Source organism: Phascolarctos cinereus, unplaced genomic scaffold, assembly GCF_003287225.1.
Source record: "Phascolarctos cinereus isolate Bilbo 61053 unplaced genomic scaffold, phaCin_HiC Scaffold_9;HRSCAF=440, whole genome shotgun sequence".
Taxonomy (NCBI): domain Eukaryota; kingdom Metazoa; phylum Chordata; class Mammalia; order Diprotodontia; family Phascolarctidae; genus Phascolarctos; species Phascolarctos cinereus.
The window spans coordinates 69,137,101-69,164,593 of record NW_027556402.1 but is presented as its reverse complement, the minus strand read 5'-3'; the positions used below and the strand labels follow the sequence as shown (position 1 = coordinate 69,164,593).

General features: G+C 36.9%; 1 protein-coding gene and 1 long non-coding RNA gene across 2 annotated transcripts in view; one reads left to right on the top strand and one right to left on the bottom strand.

The window, feature by feature from the left end:
* Positions 1-1,298: 1,298 nt before the first annotated feature.
* Positions 1,299-7,887, bottom strand: LOC110222559 (uncharacterized). The gene is made up of 3 exons (XR_002328427.2): positions 7,739-7,887; positions 6,445-6,613; positions 1,299-3,741 (listed from the first exon to the last, which is right to left on the bottom strand). It is a non-coding gene; the product is annotated as an uncharacterized LOC110222559 (long non-coding RNA).
* A 301-nt stretch (positions 7,888-8,188) lies between these two features.
* Positions 8,189-27,493, top strand: part of TENM3 (teneurin transmembrane protein 3) — an 825,548-nt gene continuing 806,243 nt past the window's right edge. Inside the window, 1 exon segment of the mRNA XM_078148915.1 lies at positions 8,189-8,736. The gene's annotated coding sequence lies outside the window, so the exon portion shown is untranslated.

Below are 27,493 nucleotides of genomic sequence, written 5' to 3'. Positions count from 1 at the left end.
AATAATATTTTCCAAACTAAAATGGAAAAAAGCTGAAGGAAGTTCTAAATCTTACTTAACTCCTTACACATTCCTAGATATTGATGTTCTAAACACATGCTCAGAATTTGCATGTCTTTGTCTTCCTGTATAAAAACATTAACGATGTGAATTCTTTGAAATAGGCTGAAATATCTTCCAATAAGAACAATGGTCCATGCAACATTAAAATAAACTCTGGTTAATTTTTATGCTCCTCAAATTTTACCAGATATGATGTTATTATTGGGGTTCATAGAAGCATAGCTAATTGCATCAGCAAGCTTTGGGATTTCTCACTGCCAGTTTTCTGCACAGCTTACACTTTTGTCACTCAAACTGTGCCGAGGTGTTCTAACAATTAATCTTAATGCCCAGGAGTTGGGGGACTTTTAAATGGACCCCTTCTTGAGATCTTCTGTTAAAAACAGAAAAGTTCCCATGAGCGATGTATAAGTTAGCTTCTCTAGTCCCCTCCCCCCCCCCAAAAAAAGGAATGAATTACATTTCTCTTCTTGTCCTTTAAATGAATAGCATAGTTTGGGTGAAATTATCAGGCAATTGCATGCCTTTTATGCAGATAATGCTATTTGATGAAAGCGGTGTTTTGATCTGCGGAGGATAATACAGACCCAGGGTTGGATTCATTGGTGAGAGTAAAGCTGTCTTCTGTGATAACTTCATCTCAGCATGAGGTCAGACGGGGAAAACTGGGATGGGGGATTAAAAAATGACACAGTCGGAGCAGTATTCAGTTCCCTGCTGAGCTCCTGGCTGCACACTATAGCTTATGTTTCTGATCTGTTATGGTATTGTCTGCTTTTCTCTCCCAGAGCAGAAAGAGATTGCTTAAAACTTTTTCTTTTTTTCAGCTAGAGGGATTAGTTCAGTGCAGCTTTTTTAATTAAAGAAACTGTATCTTTTTCAAGGCAATTTAAGGCTGTACAGGAAGGACCATCAGCATCCATAACTTAGCACTATTAAACTGTAACGAAGTGCAGCTATAAAATTGATATTCAGAAATGAGGAAAGAATCTCTAGAACTCTGTCATGGGCTTAAAAAAAATCCTTCAGCAACAGCTCATATCCCTAAATGAAGAAGAATAAATAAATTATTTTCTATAAGTCCTGAATACTTTTCTATAAGTAGCAGCTTCAAACAGCTTTGCTTTTAGCCTGGCTGAGCTTGCTTAATTAAATCTTCATGATGATAGCAAAGTGCACTGGAAAATAGTATAAGAGGAAATAGGTTTGACAATATAGCCTTTTCTTTACCCAGGTCATTTTTAAGCATTTCCATTTTATTGAAAGTGCTAACAACAGAAAATGCTTGTGTAATATGAACAATTTACATTTAAACAGTACAAAATGGTAGATTACAGTCCTTTATCACAGTCATTCCACATGCCATATGCAACCATCATCTTTATTAATCCAAGAGGAGGAGTATGGATGCAACTTATTCAAAATGATGATGAATTTGTCGGGACATATACATTGGAGTTCAATTTATGGCTCAGTTTAACTCAGGTTAATGGCTAAAATCCTCAAATGTTTCAAATAAGGCCCATATGGTTATCACTTTACAAAGCATACAGAGACTGTGCTTAGGTTGCAACATACACATCTCCAACTAAATTCCATGCCAGATCAATTAGAAACAGTCCTCCTGAGCAGAGAGGAACAAACAGAGATTGTTTTCCCCAATACCAGCTGAACTCTCGTCTTTGAGAAGTTAAAAAAAAAAACCCAGACTTCTTGAGCCTTCCAATTTTTATCAACAAAACTTGAAAGAAAATTTGGGTAACCCCAATTCTTTTAATAAAAAGTTTTATGCATTTCATGTAAGAAGTAATTAGCATCTGAATGTGTCGATTTAATAGCAACTTTCTCCAAATTTTGAATTAGTGGCATATTTTTCAAACTTTAACTGTAGTACGTTTTGTTGATTTTTGTTTCCTAAACTTTTTTTTATCTTTTCCCACTAGTTTTATATTTTTGTTTGTGTTTTTCAAATAATATTTATAGGGAAATTCAAGTAAGTTAAAATAGGTAACAAAATAGTTATCTAGGCTTGTAATGATGTTTAAAATTTTTCAAATATTCCAATCAAAAATTGTAGGGATGAGTATATCTGGAGAAGGGGAGAGGCAAATTTTTTTTAAAGTTTAATAAGTTTATTAATATAAGCCTTATTTACAATAATTTTTTTCCTTGAAAAGACAGCCAAAAATAACTGAGCATAATTAAAATCTTATTCTGCGCAAAAATTTCATGTCTGCCTGGCAAGTGGCATTTGTGACTATGAGACAGATCGTAGATTGTGCCCTGACAAACTGAAGGTTCTCTATGTGGAGGGCTTGTGGTTAGCTCTCTAAAACTATATTGCTAGAAAATTTTGTCCCAGTTCAAGTTTGCAAATCCTTGCCAACAACAAACAGGTTAAGCCTTCAGCAAACTTCTTACTAAATCCTGTTGGTAGAGCAGATGCCACACTTTAAAGGTACTCCATATAATGGACTAATTATGAGTGTCACATGATTAGGAGAAGATAATGTGGTGGTTTCTAAACCCAGAAATTCGCCTCAATCAGTAGCAGCAAGTTTAAGTAGTAGCAAGAAGTGAAAAGATCCCTTTGTATTCAAAATCCTTTGCGGACTTTAAAGGTTTTTTTTCCTAAAATTCTAGCAAATCATGTCAGTAGTTATGCTGAGCTGGGGTACATAATTTTCACCAAAGGTCAGGCTCACGTGTAGTCGGGGTTTATGCAGTGGAACACAAACTAATGTCGTGGAAAGGCATGACCCCGTTTAAAGGTTGATTTGTATGATAGGCAGTACATTTTGTGGCTCCTAAATGAATGTTTGAGGGTCCAATCTTGCTTTAATTAAAGTAATTAGGACATATTTCCCACTACAAACAACCGTTTAATTTTATGACTTTGTCAGCGATCAAATTAGAATATTTGTTTTACAGTTTTGCAACAATTCAACGTCCAAAGAAAATAACTTGACTTATTTTTGGCATCGAAAAAAAAAATAAACACTGACAGTAAACTGAAGCAATGTGTGAGGGCTTTATGGGAGAGATTTCCATTCCAATGTATTCTGGTTGTTCACATTTTTCCATATCTGTGCCTTGCTTCTTGAGGAGGGACTTTTTAACTGCAACATTGACTAGTGCCTCAAACTTGGTTGGGAACATCCCCAGCTACCACAGATCTCTAATCTCTTTTTTGGCAAGTTGCCCCATCTCTCAGTGGTTCCCATCATCGTGGGTGTTACACAGAGGTATGTATTTCTGGCTTCACTGAGTCTTTTCTTTTGGGGGCTGGCGGGAAAGGACTCAGTCTGGCTTTGTCCCAATACTATCCCTGGTCCACACTTGCCAGCACTCTCTGGAACCTAACTGGCAGGCTGGTCATAGTCTGTGAGACAAGGCAATGGAAATGGTGCACTGGCTGCAGTGTCTGACACTTACCCAGCTAAACCAGAGAGGCACTCCAGCTAGCTATAGCAGATGTAATGATGGGAAAGGATACTTAGGAAGTCGGGAGGTTGTCTGCTGGATTCCTCTGAGGATCTGCTACCTGGGTGACCTGCAGGAGTGCTCTGACATGCAAACCATGCACAGAAAGTCAGGCTGCGAGGTGACAGACCGTGTAGCCCCAGTGTTTTCTGAGGGGAGCAGGAAGCAAGCTGTTAACTCAGTCCCAGGCCAATCCTGTTCAGGGATTTGGAAGAGGAAAAGAAAAAGAAAAGGAAAACGTGACTCTAATTGGAATGGGGACTTTCTCTTTTAGGCTGGTGCAGAAACTCACACAAGATTTACTAGCCATTCCAATTTATTACTAGCAGAATAGGTGTGATGGTTGACCTGGCAGCAGCAGGAACACCAAGAGCCCTGCCGCTGCCTGCTCCCCACCCCACCCCCAATTTCAGCACAAATACTTCTTTTTCTTGCAAGAAGAAAGTACATTTTAGTTTACCTCCCAAAGTGAAATTGGAAGCTAGGAACCATTCCCTTAGCAGGGACAACACTGGGAAGGCCCTGAAAAGCTGGGAAGCAACTGGGCTATATTTTCCTTTTAAGAAGGCTGAGCATTTTGTGACAAGGTAGACCCCTAGGGAAGTGGGGATGAGAGAGACAGAGAGGGAGACAAAGACAGAAAGTGAGGGAAAGAGAGAGGGAGGGAAAGGAAGAGAGAAAGAGGGAAGGAGAAAGGGGGAGGAGGAAAGGAGAGAGAGAGAGAGCCTGCCAGCTTTGTACATTACAGATTATAAGACCAGCTGTGTAAAAATGCTAACTCAAAAGTACACATGGGGAATAGTTTGTTGTGAACGAACAGAGGATGGAGAAGCACATAGCTATGGCTTGTATTTTACCTCCTGCTCTGGGTTTTATTGTGGTGCAATTCGCTGTGTAAGGACGCATCCCCCCTTTCTTCCATAGCATCACAGAGAGGCAAAAAGCCATGATGGTCACAGAGCGAGATGCCTTCTTGCTTTCCAGGGATTAATTTGGAAAGAGGAAACATGTCATACAGTTTGGCACTGCACAACTTAAGCTTTTCCTGATGGTCTAAGATGGTAAAAACTTCTTTGTAAAGATCACACTTCTAACTCAGACTGCTGAGTAGGGAAAGATGCCTGTATGGATAGAGTAGCTTTTACCTGCCTGAGGATGTACTACAATGAACATAAAAGTATTCAACAAGATTGGAATAGAAAGCTTAGGGCAATATTAGGGAGTTCTAGGGTTTCCCTTAATTTTTATCTGCTCAACAATAATGTTGCCTTTTACAAACTGAACACTTTGAAGATGTAACATGGTGGATTTAGGACTAGATAATCTCTGAGGTTACTTCTAAATCATTGTTTTGTAGTTTAAATCCATTTTCAGAATCATCTATCCTGTGGGTAATACCAAAAAGGGGCTGGTGGGGGGAGATTCCAGCACAAAATAGAAAGTGGAGACCACACTGGTTCTGCCAATTTTTACTCTCTCTCTATACCTATATGTGTACTTACCCTAGAATGTAAGCTGCTTGAGAACAGGAACTATTTCTCTTTTGTCTTTTTATCAACAGCACCTAATACTATGCTTGTCATATAGTAGGTCAGCTGATACTCCTTCAGAAGCTGTACTCACCTTATTTCCTTATCATTATGAGAATCTTAGGGAAAACTATAATTTTGTGGACAATATATTAAGTGTATCATTTTCCCCCTTCCAAAAAAAAGGTCATTAAGGCAAAGATCTGATGCTTAAAAGAAAAAAAAATAAAATTTTTTTGGAGGTCTTAAAGCTGAAAAAAAAGACTTTCACCATTTTGCTCACATTTAAACTGAGCCACATAAAGTGATTCGTTAGATCATTGTTTAAGATCATATGTGTTAACAAGGCAAGTGAATGTTGACTCTGTCAATTGATAATGATGTGCTACTCTTTTAGCTAATATTTCTAAAGATGAGGAAAGTGATTGCACGGTAGTTAGGATTCCTCCCCTCTCCAAAAAAAAAAAATAACTTCTCAATTTTACGGTGCTGGGGGATGAAGGAAAGAGTGAAGGAAGGAGAGGAGGGGAGAGAGACAGAAAAGCAGACAGATGGAGGGAGAGAGAGGGAGAAAGTGATAGAGACAGATAAAGATAGAGAAAGGACAAAGATTGAGAAATGGAGAGACAGAGACATAGAAAGACAGATAAGAGAGTGATAGAAAGCTAGTATTATTATTACTGTTTTGTTCCCCACTCCCCATACCCTTGCAGAAATGTCTTTGCTTCTTTGCGTCAGTGACATGGAAATGAACTCCCCCCACTTTAGGTGGATCAAGTTCGGCCATTACCAATATTTTAGTCCCTTTATTACGCTCTAAATAAAGTTTTGGAGCACAAGGCATTTTGGTGTCTGGGCACCAAAGGGAGAGCTGGAGATTCTGCTAGTTTCTCCAAAGTTTTCAGTGGAATTGTTCTCATTTTGAGGAATGGGGAGGGGTCTTGGTGGGGGTGAGGGATCATCCTCACGCCCCTAGGACCCTGCACAGTTCTCGAGACGTTACCCCTCATCATTCACTCCTGCCATCGAAGTTTTCCTCCTCCTCTTCTGAGTCAGCCCTAGGCCAGTCTTTCGGATCACCAGAATGCAGGCAAGCCTGTAAGCAAGAGCTGGGAGAGGAAAAGAGAGATGCCCAGGCAATCCTCGAACTCCCCCGACTGGCTCCCGCCTGGCTTCAGAGTAGTCCGGGAACACAAACAAGGGTGCTCGGGGTGCTCTAGGGGAGTTGGGTGGCGCCCGATGGGCAGGGAGCTATCCCTGGACCTCTGCGCTCCCGAGGAGCCTCGGTTCACTGCTTTCCCCGGGGCTCACCCCTAGGAGACACTTGGCATTTGTACACGTGGGTGCGCGCACACACACTCTCACTCACCCTAGCCTGGAGAGGCCGCCAAGCCCCTCGTCACTGAACCGAAAAGGTGACAGATGTTGGAATCGGGGGAAACCAGCGAACCGTTCCACATAGTAACAGTGACTCGGTGTTCAAAACTAGCAGACGGTGTGAACTTGAGACAGTTTGGACACGTCCTCAAATGAGCAGTCTGCAGGAAGGGGAGAGGAGGGGAGAAAAGGGAAAGAAAAGTGTTTGGCTGGTCCCATACCCACCCCACTAAGGGGGCCAAAACGTGAACCTGTAGACACTGTGATACAGAGAACAGGAAACAAAATGCACCCCGGTCCAACTTTCAGTGACAACGTTTGGTGGTTTTATTCGAAATCTGAGGTGTTCAGGTGTTCATTCAATAAAATTGGCCTTGGTTATGGTTTCTTTTGACGTGATGTTCCAGCTTTGCGTTTACCAAACGATCCAGTCGGCAGGCAGCGGTGACCACTTGTTCTGTCATCCTGCCCAGCTCAAGGATTTTGAGTTTTTCACTTATTAGCTCGCAGAAAACGCCCCCACCACCTCCACCCCCGTACACACACAGATACACCCTACCCCCGGCTGGCCAAAAGGTGTATTTCTCCTCATCGAGTTTTGGACAGCAGGCTTTAACAACCGCTGGTCATTTTTTTTTTCTCCCCCTGAGCTACTGTAAGGCTGGGTCTGCCCACCAGGGGTGTGAAGCCTTAATTATACCCTTCTGACTTAGAAGCAATCCTCCAGGCAGCGTTTTAAGACTCCTACTTTCTCTGGTGACTCAGCTGACCTAATGTGCTTACCCTACGGAGCATCAAGAAAAGTATTTTCCCCCCAGAAAGAGTAGGGGTTTGATTATACGGCGAAGTGTTTCCACTTGCCAAATGCAATTACTACCAGCACCACCACCCCGAACTCCCCTCCTCGGCCCCCCACAAAACACACAAACGCCCCCTCTCACATTGTTGGTAACAGAATATCTAATGGAGCTGTAAGTTCATTAGTGTTTGCAATCAGTAGCGTGCAGACATCCTCATCAGGGCAGAAAGCTGCAGAGAGCCATTCATCACTGTGGAGTGTTATTCATGGATGACCCCTAAATCATTGCAATAGTAGTAGATGCACTGATTGGTCACAGCATGGGAGCCTCGGTGCTTTACATTAACCAACACAGAAGGGAGGGAGGGAGCCAAGGCAAACGTGGTTCAGTCCAGCAAATCTCATTTGACAGAAAAAGGCAGTAAAAAGAGGATCTTTTTTTAAAAAAATAATAATAATAATAATAAAAGAAGAAGAAATAAAGTACCTGTCATCTTGACAAATGGTGGAGAGGTTCAGTCAAGGATTATAAATGATCACAGCTCGGTCCGGATGGCCCTGTGATTGGGTTCTCCCTCGGTTTGCACGGGGGAAGCGCATGGTAGGCTCCTCTCGGCTTCTTTCTCTGCCTCTCTCTCTCTCTCTCTCTCTCTCTCTCCCTCCTCCCTCTCTCTCTCTCCCTCTCTCTCTCTCTCTCTCTCTCTCTCTCTCTCTCTCTCTCTCTCTCTCTCTCTCTCTCCCTCTCTCTCTCTCTCTCTCTCTCTCTCTCTCTCTCTCTCTCTCTCTCTCTCTCTCTCTCTCTCTCTCTCTCTCTTTCTCTCTCTCTCTCTCTCTTCCCCCTCCATCACACACATGTGCGCGTGTGTGCGCGTGTGTATCCGGCCCAGCGGCTCGAGCCGCTGCACTGCTGCTCCCTTCGGAGCTTCCCCTGTCACACAACTAAGGTCCTGGATGCTGCTCTCAGTCCCACCAGCTTGGTTTCCCTCACCTCCCCTCTCCCTCCTCCTCCTCCTCCTTCTCCTTCCTCCCTTTTTCAAGGAGAGAAGAGCAAACTGCCTACCCGCCCCATTAGAAGAGGTGGAGGTTAGAGAGGGCTGGAGAGTAGGGTTGGGGAGGAGGGGAAAGAGAGGGGAGAGTGCGGAGGAGAAAAAGAAAGTGAACTCATTGGTGCTCAGTGTTTCCTTCCCTCCCCTCTCTCCGTCCCTCGCAGGCTGCAAGCAGGGGTGTTGGGAAGGAAAGGAAGTTGTAACACTTGCTGTATTTTTTCCCTTGCCCCCCCATCCTCCCTTCCCAATCTCCTGCATTTCCCTTCATCCTCTATCTCTCCACCGGCTCCTCTCCCCCTTCTCGTCCTCTTCCTCCTCCTCCTCACCCCCTCCCCCTTTTCTCCTTTGAATTTGGCAAAGTGCTGCGTGCGTGATGCTAGTCTTGACGGTGCTGCCGGGATACTGAGAGGAGAGGAAGCGCCCGAGCTGAGAGCTTTGGGTAAGTGCTGCGCTTTGCTCTTTTCTGGGGTCCTAGTGCCCGGGGAGAGGCAGTGGGGGAGGGGAACCGTCTCCGCAGCCGCTGCCACCGCTTCTGCTCAGCGATTGCCTTCCGAGCGCTTCTAAGAGAGGGGCTCCCATCATCTCCCCTTTCCCGGAGCAGGGCTGAAGCGAGCAAGTTGTCAAAGCTCCTAGGTAAAGAGGCATGCCTGCCTCTTCCTGGGCTTTCTTTCCCAAGCTAGATCCCCTCCTGGCATCCTTGTTCTCTCCTGTTCCGCTTCTGCTCACTCTGCTCTCAGGTGGAACTTTACCTGTCAGTTCTGGCTTGGATATCCTGCTTGGCGTTGAGCTCCTGTTTAGGAGGCAACAGACCCGGCGACCGTGAGGGGAGAGTGTCTGTCCCAACAAGCTAGATTTTTAATGAGAACTATTAGTCCTGTCTTTTTCTGATCGTGGTCATCTCCCCCAGCCAACACACACACATACTCACACCCCTATTTTTTCATCACGGTGCTGCTGTTGCTTCATTCATCCAGGTCTGTTCTGGAAGTATCGTACTGAGCTTCTTGTATACGTGAAACGTAAGGCTGTCTGCTGTTTCCAGGGAAAGTACCGAACATGCTTCCCAAACTGCCAAGGAAGCCAGGTTGGAAAGGGGTGGTGGTATTAGAAGTGGCAATTCGTGGTTGAAACTTGATCGGGGAACTCCGTGAATTACTCCAGCAGCACCAAATAAACTGAGTTGACAATGGCTGTGTGTTTACACATCCTTCTGTCAAAAGTTCCGTGTCTTAGCTTAGTATCATATTTCCCTCCAGCAAATTAGAATGGGCTTTAGTTATAAGAGTCTTTCCTCTTGATCATTCTTCAACTCATTAGGTTGTGTGGGTTGAGCACCTATTACTTTCTGCCACGCTTGCAAGGTAGCTGTGTTGGTGACTTGCAGACTATTTTATTCCACTGTGAGTGAAGGACCGGAAAAAAAATCCCTTTCTGATAACAGCAAACTCATTTGTTTTATAAAGTCGTTAGAGAATGCTTTGAAGATAAATAAAAGTACTTAGGCACTTTTATTGTGTAGTGGGAGTAAGAGTGGAAGCTGTTGTCCTAGCTTGACTTGTGGCACATCTTTACACAACTCCAGCTCTCTGTGATCTCTGTGGATAAGAGTGTCCCTTCATAACACTATATTTCTTATCTTCTGACAATGTATTTGTCAGACATTTGTAGACACTGGCAAGATCCACTGGGTGGTCTTTTCACTACAATATATGTTCAAGTGCTACTTTTCCCTTTTATTACTAAAGAAAAAGGCATGATTAGGACTGACATCTTTTAGAAGACTCCAGTTATTTTTTTTAAGTCAAATACTGTAACACTGTAAGAACGCTAAATTAAAATATGGTTAGTTTAATTATTTTAGTAACTTTGTCTAGAAGCATTGTATATTTCCTTGCTCACCTAGGGATATTAAATATTTGTGGTCTGTCTAGTGAATGAGTACTTGTAGTTTCTATAATTCTAATTTAATAACTAAATTGTTTTAAAAGCATTATACTTTAAATATACTAAGCCTTGTGCACTCTTCATTAAAATTTTAATTATATAAATCTTCCTACCCTATATCTCCTAATGTAATCCCTTCTGTGAGTTTTCCAAGTTCCAAATTAGTGATTGGAGATGCAAAGAAAATATTTAATCTGTGGTGTTGGAATGAAAATAGTCCAGTAACAATACTCCTCTCACCAAGTATTGTAAATATCCAAGTCTGATAGTTAAAAGTCACTTGCAAATTTTACGAAGTATCTTTAAATTCATTTAAGTAACTGAACATATATTGCATTAATTTGTGAGAGAATGTATTTCCAAGATTGTGTTTCTTCTTTTCTTATTGAGTAGACATTAAAAGCCTTGTTTCATTCCTATGTAAAATTTAAATCCTCGGGCCATCAATGCAAAATTATAAATGAAATATATTAAGCATTTTAAGTACCCAAAATAGTTCCCTGGAAGGTAAGGAATATGAAACTTAAATATTTTTGTTATTCAGGTTTTGAAAGACAAATCAATTTCTGCACTATCTATGGAACATATTGCAGTTACAGTTGGGGAGCAGTATGTATATACTATATCAGTACCCAGTATTTAGGAGAAACTGAATTATTTTGGGGCCTTTCTGGGTGCTGCAGATTTTTTTAAAGTGAACACCCAAAGCAGAATAGTAATTATTCTTAAATTTTTATTAATGTTACATGATTAATAATTTTTTGAATATGTGTGATGTCAAGCAAGTTATTAGTCTGAGTAAATTATATAGTTTTTCCTGTCATGATTTTAAGGGTGTGGCAGCAGGGTATCTGTTGAGGAAAGTGAACTTTTTTTTTCTGTGTGGAAACTAAAATAGGAAGAACTAAAAGGAAGAACAGCAGAATCTCCCTAAATAGAGTGAGTAGTTTAACATTTGTTTGAAAAGGAAACTCAGATTAGCATTCATAATCCAGTTAGCAAGTTCAAACTAGTCTTTCAGCTAAGCTCTTTGAGCCAGTAGTAATTATCCTCTCTGCAAACAGTCAAGCGAATAGCATATTAGAGAGGAGAATGTAGTTATAATTAGGAGCCAAATTAAATATCTGAAATATTAGAACATCTTAGAATTGGATGTAAAGAGAATATTATTATTGCAGTTGATATAAAAGTATACTTAGAAATACTGAAGTATATTTGTGATACATTGTATTACAAAGCTTTATCAGCCCTTTCGTTATGATAAAAGTTTGAGACCAGCAGCCTCATAAAGCCCATATATATGTTAGTTGATTAGCATTTATTCTGGTTGTATCTGGGATATATATTTCCTTTTTCTTAAATTATCTTTACCCTTTGAAAGAATTGTATGGTTTTTAAAAATACAACTTTCCAGCTCTGTAATTCTATGGATCATGGCACAAAGCAGTGACAATAAATTGGCTTTCCTCTCTCTCTATCTGAGGCAGGTGTGGAAGTCAGTTGTACATGAAGATATGCAGTGAGACCTATTATCATGGAAACTCATACTCTGCTTATAATCTTATGTGCTTTTATTAGATAATTTAAAAAGCATTATGAGATAATTTTGACTCAGAACTCACTTTAACTTGCTTTAAAGTTGATAACATTATGAAGGAGCAGTCTGATAATCTCTCTTGTCCTTGGAAAAACATATGTTCCTTAAATCATTCTTTAAATTCAGTGCTCTTAGATGCTTTCTAAACCTGAATGCTATTTCTTGCAGAGAAGGCTTTTCACATAAGCATTCAGAATTTTTTTAAAAAATTATTTTAAAAAGGATGCCTCAACGGTATAATGTTGTTTAAAAAAGTTTTATATGAATCATATAAAAGAAAATGTTCCATAATTTTAAGCAAGCAAATACTTGAAAGTTTGGGAAATGTCTGAGCTTTCAACAGTCCTGGTTTTTAAAATTTGCCTTAAAGAAGCTTTCTTAGTTCTAAAACTGATTAATTGATGTGTCTTATAAAACCTGATTTATTCCATACTTTTTTCATACCAAGCATTACCATTATGAAGCTTTCCTTCTAATTGAGATTAATGTTTCTGAGCAAAGAAGTGGTTTGGAGGGCTGCATTCATTTTGAGTGCTGTTGTAATCAATTTTAGATACAGCATTCCACAATGGATCAGTCTGCATCCAAACCTGCCTTATTATATGGAATTAACTTGTTGGTGATTGATAGTAATACCTTACTGTCTTGAGAAGTCATTTGTTTCAAAACAATTGTTATACCATGTTAGAATTTTAGAATGCTGGGACTCATGCTTAATACATACTTTGTGAGATCCAATTAGAACTTTACACAAGAGTTGTATAAAGTAAAACTCTTACATGAAAAGGTAATTCATTAATACATCTTAAATGGAAACACTCATTTGTTTCTATATATAAAATACTTCTTAGGTTATCTCTTCTTATCTAACAAAAGATTGTGTGAAACATGACTATTTTTTTAATCCAGGTCATTTTTTAATATGATTACATCAACACTGAAGTTGAAAATTCTAGAAACTCTTTGAATTGTAGATATAAATCTTGTGCTTTTGTTATAAGTTTACTTTATAAGGTGCCAGGTGTAATCCTGTCAATGAAAAAAGCAAGTATACATGGAGGTAAATCTGTATCCTCTTCTGAAACTGGAAAGATAGTGGATACTATCATTCCTACTGTGATATTTGCATTTGTTTCTTATTTGTACATTATCTGACATGGATTTATCAGCTGTTTTATGCTATTCTGGAAGACTGTTAAGGTTGTCTTGATCTTTTGTTAATATCGTACTGCTTAGTGTGATACATACTTACAGTTCAAATAATTTGAGGTATTAGGAACACGGAAGGCAAGATTAAAATAGGTAAATACTATTATATAGCCAGAGAATGTGAGGCTTTTTTTTAAGAGGTAGCTTTCTGTTTTTATGGTACATGTTAAGTTCCTACTGTGACATTGTTCTTTATACTAAGATCTAAGACTTGACAGGATCTCAGTTTTTACTTATATTTTATTGTGCTTCTCTGTGAGATAGAATATTTACATTAAATATTTTGGTAGCCTTTCAGCATGAAATAATTAATTCAGAATCACTTTAAACACCTAAAGTAAGCTATTTGAGATATATTCAAAGACTTTACCTAGATAACCTCTTGAATGTAAAATACCAACACATTGTAACCTGTCCCCCTATGATGGGAAACTACTCAGTAAATACTTCCTTAATCCTGAAATGTGTATTACACTCTTGATTGTTTTAAAATATTTTGCACAGATTAATCTATAAGATTGGTTTAAATGATCTAGATGTTTAGATAATTTTAAAACTTATGCTTTAAATATAGACAGTATCATTGCACCTAGTTCTTTTAATACAATGGATTTCCCATCCAACTCGAAATATGTTTAGTTGATCATAAAATGCCTTTATATGAGAGAATTTCTTTAAAAATGTTATAAGAAACTAAAAACTAAGTATTTATGAGTTGGAGCTGGGAGACTTCCCTCCTAGCATTACAAGAAGACTTTAGAAAAGGCCAGGCAAGCTATGTAACACTGACTTTCCAGATAAGTAAGTGATAGGTGGCACTCTTAACTCTGAATTATATGGCTTCACTGAGATAACACATTCTTTTAATACATTTAATGGAAATGTGAAAGTAATCATGTGTCTATTATATAACATTATTATCACAAAACTATTTTTATTATATAAAATATATTATGTATATTATATGTTATATTCTTTATTATATACCTGTGCAAGGTGTTTGATGGGGACTTTTCCAGAGCTATGGCTTTCTGCTGTCTTTGTATTTTTCTATATTCCATCTTTTACACTGTAAGGAAAATTGGATTTTATCTTCCTATAATGAACTGCTTTGAGAATTCCAGCTCCCAGATTTCATTCTGTTTAGAAATACTCTCATTTGTCTGCTCATATTAAATTTTATTAAATGCATTGTATGATAAAACTGTTAATACAGAGCTAATACCTGTGTTATAGAATTACCCTAGTACATAAGGCATTTTTATTGTTGTCTTGCTATATTTAGGGGACATGACTTGATTTGACCTGTCAACAATCTACATTTAATTAACAACAATGACACAGGTCTAGTGTGTCTCTGGATGAAAATTTTAAATGGCAGAGTTATATCTTTTACATGAGTGGAAGTCTTTTGAACTTATTTTGTATTTCACAAGTAGTGTAGTTTACTAACAGATGCTCTGCAAATCTGATCATGGATGCTTACTGTGTAAGTATGAAGCAAAGTTTAGTTTACTTTTAAACATGACTTTTTAATGGATGGGCTATTAATTGGTACAATAGAACAAAAATACCATTATTGGCTTTCCATATTAAAGCACAATGTTCAAAATAATCCATTTGCTTCTTTCCTATAGATGGAAAAAGTAAATATTTAAAGAAGTCTGTACCTTTAAAATACTAAGTGAATACATGACCTTTCTGTGTATTGGTCTAAAGTCAAGGAACTTGATTTTATGTAAGGAGAATTTGTGTGTGTGTGTGTGTGTGTGTGTGTGTGTGTACTCAAGCATGCATGCATGTGCGTGTGTGTATGTACCTACCTATCAGGCTTATTTCCTAGGACCATTTGTTTTGTAACTTAAAGAGATCATTGATCTGTAAAGATTTGGCTTTTTCTCAATGAAACTTAATAATTTCACCATTTCTTCAATATCATAATTTCATTTGCTCAAATCCATTTGCCAGTCTCTTTTCATATTGTCATAACTTTGAAATATTAATTTTTAAAGGACTGTTCTTTTGGCAGCATCTTAAATGTCTCCAAATGAGAGGCTAATCATAATTTTCTATAAAAAGAAATACTTTACCCTTTATTAGAACTTGTTACTATAATTTCAATGAAGTGAAACTCCCCTAAGTTCTTATAATTGAAATTGTTGACCCGGTGTCAGCATAAAGAGATGTCTCTTGGATAACAGGGGCGTTTCCAAAGGAGAGGTACTTTCTCAGGAACCACCAGAGCAATCTTCATTGTGTTCCAGGATGTTACTCCTATACTGGAGTGATGTCTAATGAGAGCTAATATTCCTGGACTACGTGTTTAAAGGTAGGTTATGTAGATGCTTGAAAAAATTATTAATTTACCTTAATTTCATTTACCAAAATAAAATTTATGATATTCTTTGTAATGGGCTGACTGCCTACATGATATATATGAACATTGGACTGCTTAATGTAAATTAGATTACTTTGGTAAAATGATTAGAGTTTCCACTGTAAAACAACAATAGTGATTGACCGTAGTCTTTATAATTATCTATTACTAAACAACATTTAACCTAATTCTCTGAATAACTAAAATTAGTAGTTAAATTTCTTTTCCAGATTCTGATTAAAGAAATTAGCACAGGGATGATTGTTTTAAATAGATATGAAATAAATGGAATAGTTTTTTTATTTTAAACTATTGTAGAAAGAAAGAAAAATAATATATTTTATTTTTTTATTTAAGATCTTATTGTTCTTACAAGTTTAGAAACAGCCTGTCAGTACTTAAATTCCTGAAGAATATGTTTGCAGCATTTTTCCTTGCTGTGAGTAAAAAAAAATGCCAAAATTTTTAAAAGGAATGAGTGTAATAGAATATTTTTCAATATCAACTAGATGAGCAAACATGAAAAAATATTAGAAATTATTAGACTTTACAATTCATTTTCTTTCACTTTTAAATTTCATTTCAAGATAAGGTGAGAATGACAAAGGTAGCAAATTTTAAAATTAATAATTAAACAAGTGATCTGGGTAAAAGAATAATTAAACTAGTGATCTGAGTAAATATCATTCCTTGTAAGTAGATGTCCATATTAAATAAGTTTATTGTCAGTTTTAGCACGAAGAAATCTGTTCCCTCTTTTTACTATCACAAAATTATGATGATCCTTTTCTAATTTAAAGTACCAAACTTGACTGTAAGGTGGTGTTTATGTTAGATGTCCAATAATATCCATAAAGATAACTTAAAATCACTTATTGTCATGGGCAACAATATGATCACATAATACACATAAAGAATTAAAAATTATTTTGAAAATAGTGAACTTTTTTTTATGCAGGAGGAGAAAAAGTATGTATGTTCATTGCTTTAAAAAAAATTAGTCAATTCTACTTCAAATTTTAATGAAAGCATCAGACTTGCCAGATACAAACTAATGATGCGCTCTCTCTCTCTCTCTCTCTCTCTCTCTCTCTCTCTCTCTCTCTCTCTCTCTCTCTCTCAAATATTGCAAGAAGCAAGATTTTTCCCATATAACACATTTATAGTCAGTATTATTGCTTAATTTCTAACTTATGTATGCTTCTTTCCACTAAGGAAACAACTGTATTTTTTTAGGCTTTTGTTTAAGCTACAGCTAAAGTTAACTATTTAGAGTGTGAACTTTGAAATCCAAATATTCAAGTCTTAGTATTCTCTTGGAGTCAACTTTTAATATTTGGTTTCAAAATATTCGGGTCACAGTTAACCAAGAAAAAGATGTTTAGTTCTAAAGTGACTTCCCAGTTTTCTTGTACAGCTTGCCATGCCAAATGTCAACAATGATCTGCCATATTTTATTATAATTTTATTTTTACAAGGAACACTTTGCTAATGTTCACTTTTATTGAGCATTTTCTGAAAGAGAAGATTATAGCACCCTAAATGTTGACAAACCATACCGGTAAGCTATCTTTGTCCACAGGTAAGATTATTTTTTCAGTTATTATGAGTTAGTAAAGCAAAATAAAAGGAAATCAACACTATAGCTTAAATGAAATGTATTATATAGGCTTCATGTCATATTTTGATTATGAAATATTCTAATGTATCAGTCATTTAGTGAAGAAAAATATCTAAAGCTATCACATCTTATTCTCCAAATGCAAATGTGTTTGGCATATAATTACATAATCATCAAAATTTGAGTTATTTCACATATCCTAAAATTTTTTTGATTTGTTAGTGTATTTATATAGTGGAATTATTTATTTGAATTTATAGTACAGTAGTACTTCTTATACAATGAAACACCCTTTCTCAGTTTTTGCAAGTTTATTAGTCATTTGCTACAGATGTGAATAGACAAACATGATTTATTTCAAAACATTTACCTATCATTGGTCATTCATTTATTTCAGCGAGTCAGTTAACTAAGTACTTTAATTTATGTATTTAATATTGTTGAAAAATTGTGTTCTGAGTATTTTTAATTGTTAAGTAAAAGTGAAGGAAAATTTGAACATGATTTATACATTTGAAAGAAAAAAAGAAAGGATCAGGTAGATCAGGTTTTCCAAATGAGATAGGAATTAAATAGCTTACTATCATATACATAGCAACTTAAAATGTGGTATTACTGTTACATATGTTCATGTAACATCCTCATAGATGAAAAATGGTTAGTTCTGGCCCCCAAAGTAAAGGATAGTATTGTCATAATATTTGGGTATAATCATCAATGAATCATGGCAAGCAAATAGATTTTTAAAATAAATATGAAGTTAAAAGATATGCCATCCCTTGATTAGTGTTTAATTAAAACAATTCCAGTCAAGCTGTAGGGTTTACACTTGCATTTCCCTTAAACAATGTGACATCAATCGCAAAGGCAAGCCCTCATTAAATACAGAAGTGGCTGAAGCTTAATATCTCTCTGATGTTTTATATAAACTTCTGATTATTCAAATAAAAGTTTGTTGGTTGTTTAATGCTGGAATTTAATAATGTGTAACAAATTAGAAATTTGAAAGAAATAGTAGAACAATTTTCCTGAGTTGCTAGCAGCTAATTTTTCCTGAAAATAATTTTACCTGAAAAAAAAATAACTTACCTACTTTATATTGCGAGTGAGAATTTTGGCACAATATTTCAATGAATATTGCATTTAAATAACCATCAGCAAGAACGTTTATGTGAGTTACTTAAGTACAGATTGCTGGTAAATGACGTTTAATTTTAGCCATGTTTATAAGATAGGAGATTTGTATTGATACTACTTGAGTTTGTAAAGGGCTATATTTCACTTAGAAAGTCTTTAACATAGATATGAAAACAAAGAGAAAAAAAGTCCACAGGGTCAAGAAAATCTTGGTATTCTAATTATATGCTAAGGTTCTTTTCATGAGTTGTTGCTTTAAAAAAAGATGCAGCATTCTTCTTTAGTTATCCCTCAAGCTCAATTTTTATTCTGTATCTAACTATTTAAATTTAGGATAAGAATGGATTATGAACTCAGAGTTTGCATTGTTCCCATTGTTAAAACTTTCTTGGTGTAGTTCTAGCTCTGTCATGATTAGGAAGCACTGGCATAAGTGGCTAATTTAGATGAGAGAGTGTTACATAGTTTTTAAGTCCTCGTTATTACTTTTAAAGGAATATCCCATAGGGAATAGGAAGCTTTGTGGATAAGCTGCTGCTCTTTGATGAAGGATTATTCATTCCTCCCTAAATCTGTGATCCCAAGATCCATTGCACAGTAGTTTTGTTTTGTCTTTAAAAAAAAATCAAGTAGCACTAAACTAACAAGGCCATGGTTTCATTATTTTTTGAGTTAATAGGTTCATTTTTCAAATCTAATGTTTATTGAAGAGCTGAAACCTAAATTTATTTTTGAGCCCTTAATAGGTTCAGCTTCTAAAATTCAAAGCTTAACATGTTGATAGGTGATAAGGAAGCCAGAATAGTTCTTCAAACACTTCTACATTTCTGCCAGATGACTAGTGAATTGATTATTACAGGAGCACTCAGTCCTTTAAGTGGTTTGCCTACTCAGTAAAAATTCGTAGTGTATGTGGACTGATGGAAGTTCTTTGCCATCTTTTCTTTCGTTAGTAATATTGAAGGCTTCCTGAAACAGAAACATAACATGACTTAAAAAAATAAAGATATCAAATGTACGTTAATTTTCTTTGAACATGTGTTTAAGATAGTGAGGACATTAAAGCATACTAAAATCTATTGGATTTTTTTTAATCAAAGAAACCTTTGACACATGATTATTTTCAAATTTTATTAATGAACAATTGTCTGCAGATATATAGAGGAGATACAAATACATCATGTTGTTATAAAACCTTACTGGATATTGAAAAGTTATGAGAAATTATCTACAGGAGCACATGGTCAGCTCTCTAGATTTAGTTAAGAGAACTATTATGTGCAGCCAGTCTTTCATTTTGTAAAGATTAACAAAGTATGAAAAAATATAACATTTTTAAAGGAACACCTTTATTCCTGACTAAATCAATTTTGCATGCAAAATATGGTCAGTGGAGCAAAATGAAACTTTTATTGAAGATAGCTGCCAAAATTATTCAAATTTAAACTAATTAATGTTCTTTTCATATTGACCAAATTATTTGCTAACTGGCTAATATTTGGCAACTCCCCTCCCCTTATTATGAAAGCAAAATGATAATTTTGGAATTTAATAAGGAATGAATCCTTGATACACATCAAATAGTCTAATCATCTTGCAGAAATATTACTGAAATGATTGGAATGGATATCAATGAATTTTTTACACACATAAAAACACATAAAACATTATCCTGCTTTTATTATACATGCTAAAACAAGAGTGACCTCGCAAAACTGTCATTTACAGCCAACTTTTATGTTCAAAGTTAATAGGGTGGGTCATTGCGTGCATGTTTATATTTAATAATGTATGTATAATTATTTATATATTCAACATAAAGGTAATAAAAGTTTCAGAAAATGTATTACTGTTAATAGTAAATTCAAGATATTCATTATTAGAAAATTTCACAAAGATTAGCATACTAAATACTGTAATTATCATAATTGTTCTGCTCTCAAAAGTTTTAATTTAGTCCCACTTAGAAGATTTGAGATTTTTTTTTATGATACAGATAAATATGATCCTGAAAAGTAGTCAAATCAGCTAGGAACGAGCTTAGAAACCACAAATTTTGATGCATTTTACAAAATTCTTAAAGAAAAATAAATCTAGTATCTTTGGATATTGGTATAAATATTATTGTCAAAATAGCTAATGTATTACTAGAAAATCCCAGAGAATAAAATGCAATTGACACACTTCTTTTAATAACTTTCCTGTGGTCACATGTGTGGAAGAAAGTACCTATAATAAGGTTTTTTTAAAAACCTAGTTTATGTGATATTTGTATTTTAATTTGGGTTATGGGTAATACAGATTAAGGATTTTGAAAGAGAGTTTTCTTTCCCCTCATCTTTCATCAGCTTTACAATCCGTCCCTTCATTATTCTAAGCCACTATCATATTCTAATCTTTCCCTTCTCCACAGCTGGTTGAGGATTTCTCTTCAATTGTAATTACAATTTCATGTATTTTGTGCTGACCACTTCCTATATGTTCTACTTAATGAGGGTTAAAGGAGAGCATGGCTGTGCTAGGCAGACATCAATGGGAGGTACTATTTGTTTCTTAAATAATGATTTTTCTGTGGCCTTCAGGAAACATCGTTTAAAAGTTGAAAACCACATGCAAGTGCCTCCATGCCTCAGATTTAATTGACATTAAGCAAGAAAATATGTTAAAAATCATTTTTCCCCATTTGCAAAGTAAAATATGCTTTGTAATAAAATACCATGAAATATGGTGAATCCCGCATATCCATAAAGATTTTTCTAAAAACCATAGGCAGAAAAGATTTTTTAAACAGAAACATAAACTGTCATTACTTTCCACTATACAGAAAAGACCACAACAGCATTCACTATCCAGAAAGAAAGAAAGAAAGAAAGAAAGAAAGAAAGAAAGAAAGGAAGGAAGGGAAAGGAAGGGAAGGGAAAGGAAGGAGGGAAGGGAAAGGAAGGGAAAGGGAAGGAAGGAAGGAAGGGAAGGAAGGGAAGGGAAAGGAAGGAAAGGGAAGGAGGAAGGGAAGGAAAGGAAGGAAGGAAGGAAGGGAAGGGAAGGAGAAGGGAAGGAAGGGAAGGAAAGGAAGGGAAGGAAAGGAAGGAAAGGAAGGGAGGGAAAAGGAAAGGAAAGGAAAGGAAAGGAAAGGAAAGGAAAGGAAAGGAAAGGAAAGGAAAGGAAAGGAAAGGAAAGGAAAGGAAAAGAAAAACACTGAAATAAACAGCATCTTCCGTGATTAATCCCTTGTATTTAGACTGATGGGCTTAGCATAGGTGGTGATGGGCAACGCACAGTCACTTAATAAATACCTAGTGATTCTTTGATGCTAGAATGTAAGAAACAAATATAGCATCCTGGAGAAAAATCCAATTCAATTATATTACCACTGAAATACAGCAAGGCAAAATTAGAAACTTTATCCAGCTTTAGTGACTTAAAATTTGTACCACTAAAATAAAAATACTTGGATTTTTAATTATTTAACTTTTAAAGTTTTCTAGTTTTTCCTCCTTTATTTGGGTTCATGCTTTACCTCCGTCATGTTTGATGTTTTCAGCTGTTGCCATACTTGAACTAAAACTCTTAGGAATGGATCGATATTTTCCTGTACTTTAGGAAATATAAGACAAACACTAATTTAATCGTATACTTGCTACACAGATATCAAAGAAGAAAGAATATTCCTTTTTTTCTGTTCTCTTCTTATTAAAGGATCTAGAGTAATTTTGGTGAATACTTGTTTGAAAGAATCTGGAACTTAAATGAAGGATTTCTGAAAGAGAGAGGTATAAATCAAGGCTGTAACAGATATTGAAAATATTCTTGATCTATTATGTAGATGGGTAGGATTTAGGAACAAAATGTTGATGGAAAAGACCCATTAGGTAGTGGGCATGCTATGCATATGTGTCAAATATGAAGGAAAAAATATGTTGTAAGTGGACCAGTGTAGTTATAGTTGAGTTTCTTTCGCTAGTGATTTGTTTAGAAAGCCAGCTTGGAATAAGATTATATGGGAGGGCTTAAACTAGGAAAGGAGCAGTAAGAATACACGTGAGAGATATTGAGGCAGTTGGGATGACAGGAAATAGAAGACTGAGTGATTGATAGGAGGGCAGTGTCATTGACAGAAACACTGGAGTAAGAAAGAAGAGTCTATCTGAGGAAGAAATAATGAGCTTAGTTTTGGACAAAGATCAAAGGATCATAGATAGATTCAGAGATGGAAGAGAACTTAGAAGTTATATTCTGCCCCCCTCATTGTGCAGATGAAGAAATTGAGCCCAAGAGAGTTTTGGAGTAACACAAGGTAGTAAGTGTCAGAAGTAGGATTTGAACATAGGTCTTCCTTACTGCAAATCCAATTCTCTATGCACATATTATGCTTGAAATTCTGTTAGGACAAGTAGGTAGAGATCATATTTAACACACAGTTGAAGTTATGGGTGGCAGCTGGGTGGTGCAGTGGATAGAATGTCAGGCCCCAAGTCAAGAAGACTCATTTCTATGAGTTCAAATCTGGCCTAAGACATTTATCTAGCTTTTTGGCCTTGGGTAAGTCACTTAGCCCTGTTTGCCTCAATTGCCTCATCTGTAAAATGAGCTAGAGAAGGAAATAGCAAACCACCCCAGTATCTTTACCAAGAAAACCCCAAATGGGATCACAAAGAGTTGGACATGACTAAAAACAACTGAACAACAAAAACAACTGAAGGTATAGATCTGAAGCTTCAGGGAGAAGTTGGGCTAGAAATATGGGTGTAAGAGTCATCTGCATAGGGATGTGAGCATAGGAAAATAACCAAAAGTCCAAGAAGAGAGCCCCAGGGAGCATCAATGTTAATACAATAGAATGAAGAAGATGCACTGGTGAAAAAGATGGAGAAGAAAGTATCAGAAAGGTAGATGGGAACCACGAAAAGTTTAGTGTCACAGGGGCCAAGGGAGGAGAGAATTACCAAAAGAAAAAGAATGGTCAGTAGCATCAGATTTCAGCAGGGGAATGAGAAATAGAAAAAAAAATCGGGGGAGGACTTTAGATTTGGTTCTTAGAAGATCACTTTTGATTGGGTGAGAATAGTTTCATTAAAATGGTAGTGGAAGTCAGGATTAGTAGAGTGGTGAATAGGAAGTAAAGGTATTTGTTGTAGGATACTTTTTTAAAAAGGAGTTTAGTGGTGAAGTGAATAATATAAAGGATTCTATCTGGAGTGGGTAGCAAGGTCTGAGGAAAATTTTCTTAAGTAAGGAAGACTATAATACATTTGTAGGCAAACAGTAAAAACTTGGAAGGGAAAGATGAAAAATGAAGGAGAAAGATGGATTAATGAAAAATGAGAATAGGACGAAAGTAGAAGGAGATGGGATCAAGGACGTAAGAGAAGCAAGTAACCTTGGAAAGGAGAAATGAAAATCTTAAAATATAAAGGAAAAAAGAGAGAATGGATGAAGATACAGAGAAATCTTAAGGTAAAGAGTAAAAATGTTAACAGAACTCCCATCTGGTGGTCTCAGCAGTCTCGTTTATATAAATGGTTATGTCTTTCTCAGAGAGTAAGAGATGCTGGGATGGGGTTGGTATCTTCAGGGGAATGGGATTTTTTGACATAGTTACTGTGAGAAATGAAATGAATAGTTTCCAAAAGAGGGAAAAAAAGAATTGATGAGCTACATTGAGGGCCCATTCTCCCCAAAGTTATCCATAATCCTGTGAAGACTTTCTGCTCCTTTTTTTCTTATGTTAAACTTAATGTGAACCCAACCCTAAATCTGAAAGGAAAGGAAAATCTAAATGTTAGCAACACTTTTAAATGATACATGATTTTCCTTCTTTTCTCTTTCTTGAAAACACAATGCAGATTTCATTAAAATTAGTTTTCATTCCAAACATAATGGAATTGGTGAATGAAGAAATACTAGGTGATCTAAATGTCATTTACTGCTGTCCAAATCTGGATGCTATTAACAGGCAGTGAGACTAGCAAATGTTAGTGAAAATTTACAGAAAGTTGTGGGGTACTAGGTACCAGTGTTCTACCTCAGTATTCGATCCCTGTTTTAAATTGAAAGTGTAATTCCCTGATGTTGGGAAAGATGGAAGGCAAAAGGTAAAGGGGATAACAGAAATTGAGATAGAGAGATAGTGTCAGGGAAGTATCAAACATGAGCTTGGACAGACTTTGGGAGATAGGGGACGATCAAAGGGACTGACGTGTTATAGTCCATGGGATAGTGAAGAATTGGACAAAACTGAATGAATGAACAATAGTAACAACAATTTGGGGGGTGTTGTGGAATATGTCATAAAAGTAAATAACATATATTTTATTGTTGCAGTTTCATTGGACTAGATTGATTATATATAAAACTTCTCTAGTGCATTCTTTTTTATCATAAGTAACTTAAGTACCATTTTTGGACTTTTTGGATTAGACCTTTTATTTTATAAGTGAAGGGAAATTGCAGTACGGAAATGTATTCTAACAATGCAGTTTGGCACCTACTGTGCAACTTATAGCCTTAGGGGGCTGCCTAGGGCAGTGAAAGGTTAAGGGACTTGTCCAGGGTCACACAGATACAGTGTATGTATCAAAGGAAACACTTGGACCCAGTTCCCCTGACGCCGAAACTGGTTCTCTAGCCACTATCCCGCATTGCCTCTCAAGTGTTGTTGTGTATTTTGGAATAATGATATACTCTACATATTTGAAAGGTCAGGCTTTTGGCAATCTCAAACCTCCAAAACAAATTCCCATACTTAAAATTAGAAAATGTCCCTGAGCTCTGGTTTGACTGTCACTAAATCCTTGCTAAACTCCTTTGTTAAAGAAGCCTATATTTGTTTTTAAGTCTCCACTCAGAGCTTTACTGATTTTTCATTAACACATATCTTTGAGTAAATTTTGGTTGCATCCACCCTAATGGAACATTAAGACTTTGGGTGTGTGTGGGGGGAAATCCTGTTAGAGGCTAATAATAACAATATTTCATATTTACATAAAAACAGTTTCCTTACAGCAGCACCGTGAGGTGTATTGCAAATGGGGAGCCTTAGATTCAGGGAAGTTAACTCTATGACTTGTTTGCTGAAGCTGAGAAGCTAATAAGTGTAAAGGCTGGGAGTTGAAACTAGGACTTCTGTTTCCCTGTTTGTTTTTTCCTGCTACACCAGGGTGGTATTATTGATAGATACTAAGATAGAAAGAAAATGACAGCCTTGAGATAAGAACAATAGAATGACTCAAGGAATATGTGGGAGCTGAATCTTGAGCCAAACCTTGAAAGAAGCGTCAAATCCTAGAATCTGAATTAGTGAAAAGAACTGCAAATTGTATTACAGGATTATAGATTTAGAGCTTGAAAGTACTTCACAAGCCATCCCGTCCATCCTCTCATTTTGAAGTATGTACAATAAAGGCTTTATTTGATAGCACTTTAGACATTCGGAGCTACCTAACCCCTTCACGAGAATAAATATTCTTGTTCACATACCCAAACTTTCCCATGTTCTGTCCTTAAACTGATAACTGGATCTTTGGAAAGAAGGAAGGGGTGGCTGGGTGGAGTGGGTCAGGTTAGAAAGAAAGGAAAATTACTTTAGATGACCTAAATGGAAAGCTCAGAGTGTTTCCAAAACACTGAGTAGAAAATCTGAATTAGTGTAATGGCTCTGTGACACAGGGAAGGGGGTGGGTGGAAAACGTGAGAAGTGGAGAGAGAAATAAGACATAGCAAGTGATGGGATATGGGGGAGTAAGGGAGAGGGATAAGTCAATGATGTTTCAAGTTTGAGAACTAGGGTGAATGGAAGGCTAATATCCATACATTAGAATGAAAATTGGAGAAGGGACAGGTTTAGAGGAAATAAAATGAATTCTATTTCAGACGTGTTGAGCTCGAAGCACGTCCAGGATATCCAGCGTTGTCTAGCAATCAATTGCCCATGTAGAATTGAAGTTCAGGAGAAAGATTAAAGATGGCTATGTAAATTTGTGAGTTGTCTTCATAGGGATGATCCTTGAAACTCTTTGGACCTCATAAGATCATCAAGAAAAGGGAACAGAGAGACAGAAAAGAGACCAGAACAGAACTTTGCAAAATGTGTATATTTAGTAGGTGAGAGATAGATGACAATCCAGCAGAAGAAACTGACCAGTAGTTGGAAACGCAGGAAGAGAATCAACATGGAGCAATGTCACAGGTGTAAAGGGAAAAGAGAGGATGCAGGCAGAAGGGGTATGTATTTATGGTAAAAGCTTCAGGAAGGTCAAATAGAATGAGGACTTTAAAAAGCCATTGGATTTAGAAGTGAAGGCACCACATGCCATCTTGGAAGGAGCAGTTTAAGTGACACCGTGATGTTCAAAGGGAGATTGCAAGGAATTGAGGGGTGGGAGGTGGGGAAATGGAGAGAATGAATTTAATTGTTAAAGGGAGAAGAGATGGAGGATGACACCTGAAGGTTTTTGTAGGGATGGAGACTAGGCATTTTTGAGAGAGGAGACTTAGGTAGGAGGGACCTGGTTTCTCACTAATAATATACACATTAGGTTCGTTCAGACATGTAGCCTTGCTGCCTCCTTCGTGTGCCATGGTCTTGCTACATTCCTGCTTTTCTCATAATCCTTCTTTTACCTCTGTACATCTACATTATACTCACCATTTAAAACTCAGTTCTTATCCTACCTCCTTCAAACTGTTTGCCACTCTCTTTCCCTGATCTTGTAAAAGACATTGCCTATTTTAGAATCTGATTGGGTGATAGATTCTGAACCTGAGAGGACCTCAGATGCCTTAGGCTACCATCCTCATTTTATAGATGAGGAAACTGAGGTCCAGGGAGGGTTTCAGTGATTTCACTCTCATTTTCTCTCATTTTCATCCGTTGGTCCATTTAGGGCAGGGATCATCAGTTTTCTCTCTTTTATATACCTGAAGTTTCTCTTACGATTTGGGGCACATCGGTGCTTATTGATTGATTGGAATTTTCTGAGCATGCTCACAGACACTACAGTTGGAAGGGACCTTCAAGATCCCCCTAGTCTAACCTCAGCATTTTACAGATGATGAAACTGAGGCTTGGGTTGTTATAGGCAGCATTAGTATTTAGTCAAACTTCTGAAAGATTCCAGGGTAGGCTTAACATCTTAACAAAGTCCCCTTCCACTTTTAAGTCATGTACCTAAGCTGTTAAGAGGATACATTGGGGAATTCATTGGCTGAATAGAATATTCTATCATTATTAAGCCTGAAGACCATGTTTCACCAGTGTGTTTTGGCATTCAGAGCCCTCTTCTGCTGAAGCTACTGGAGATTTGAATATCCAG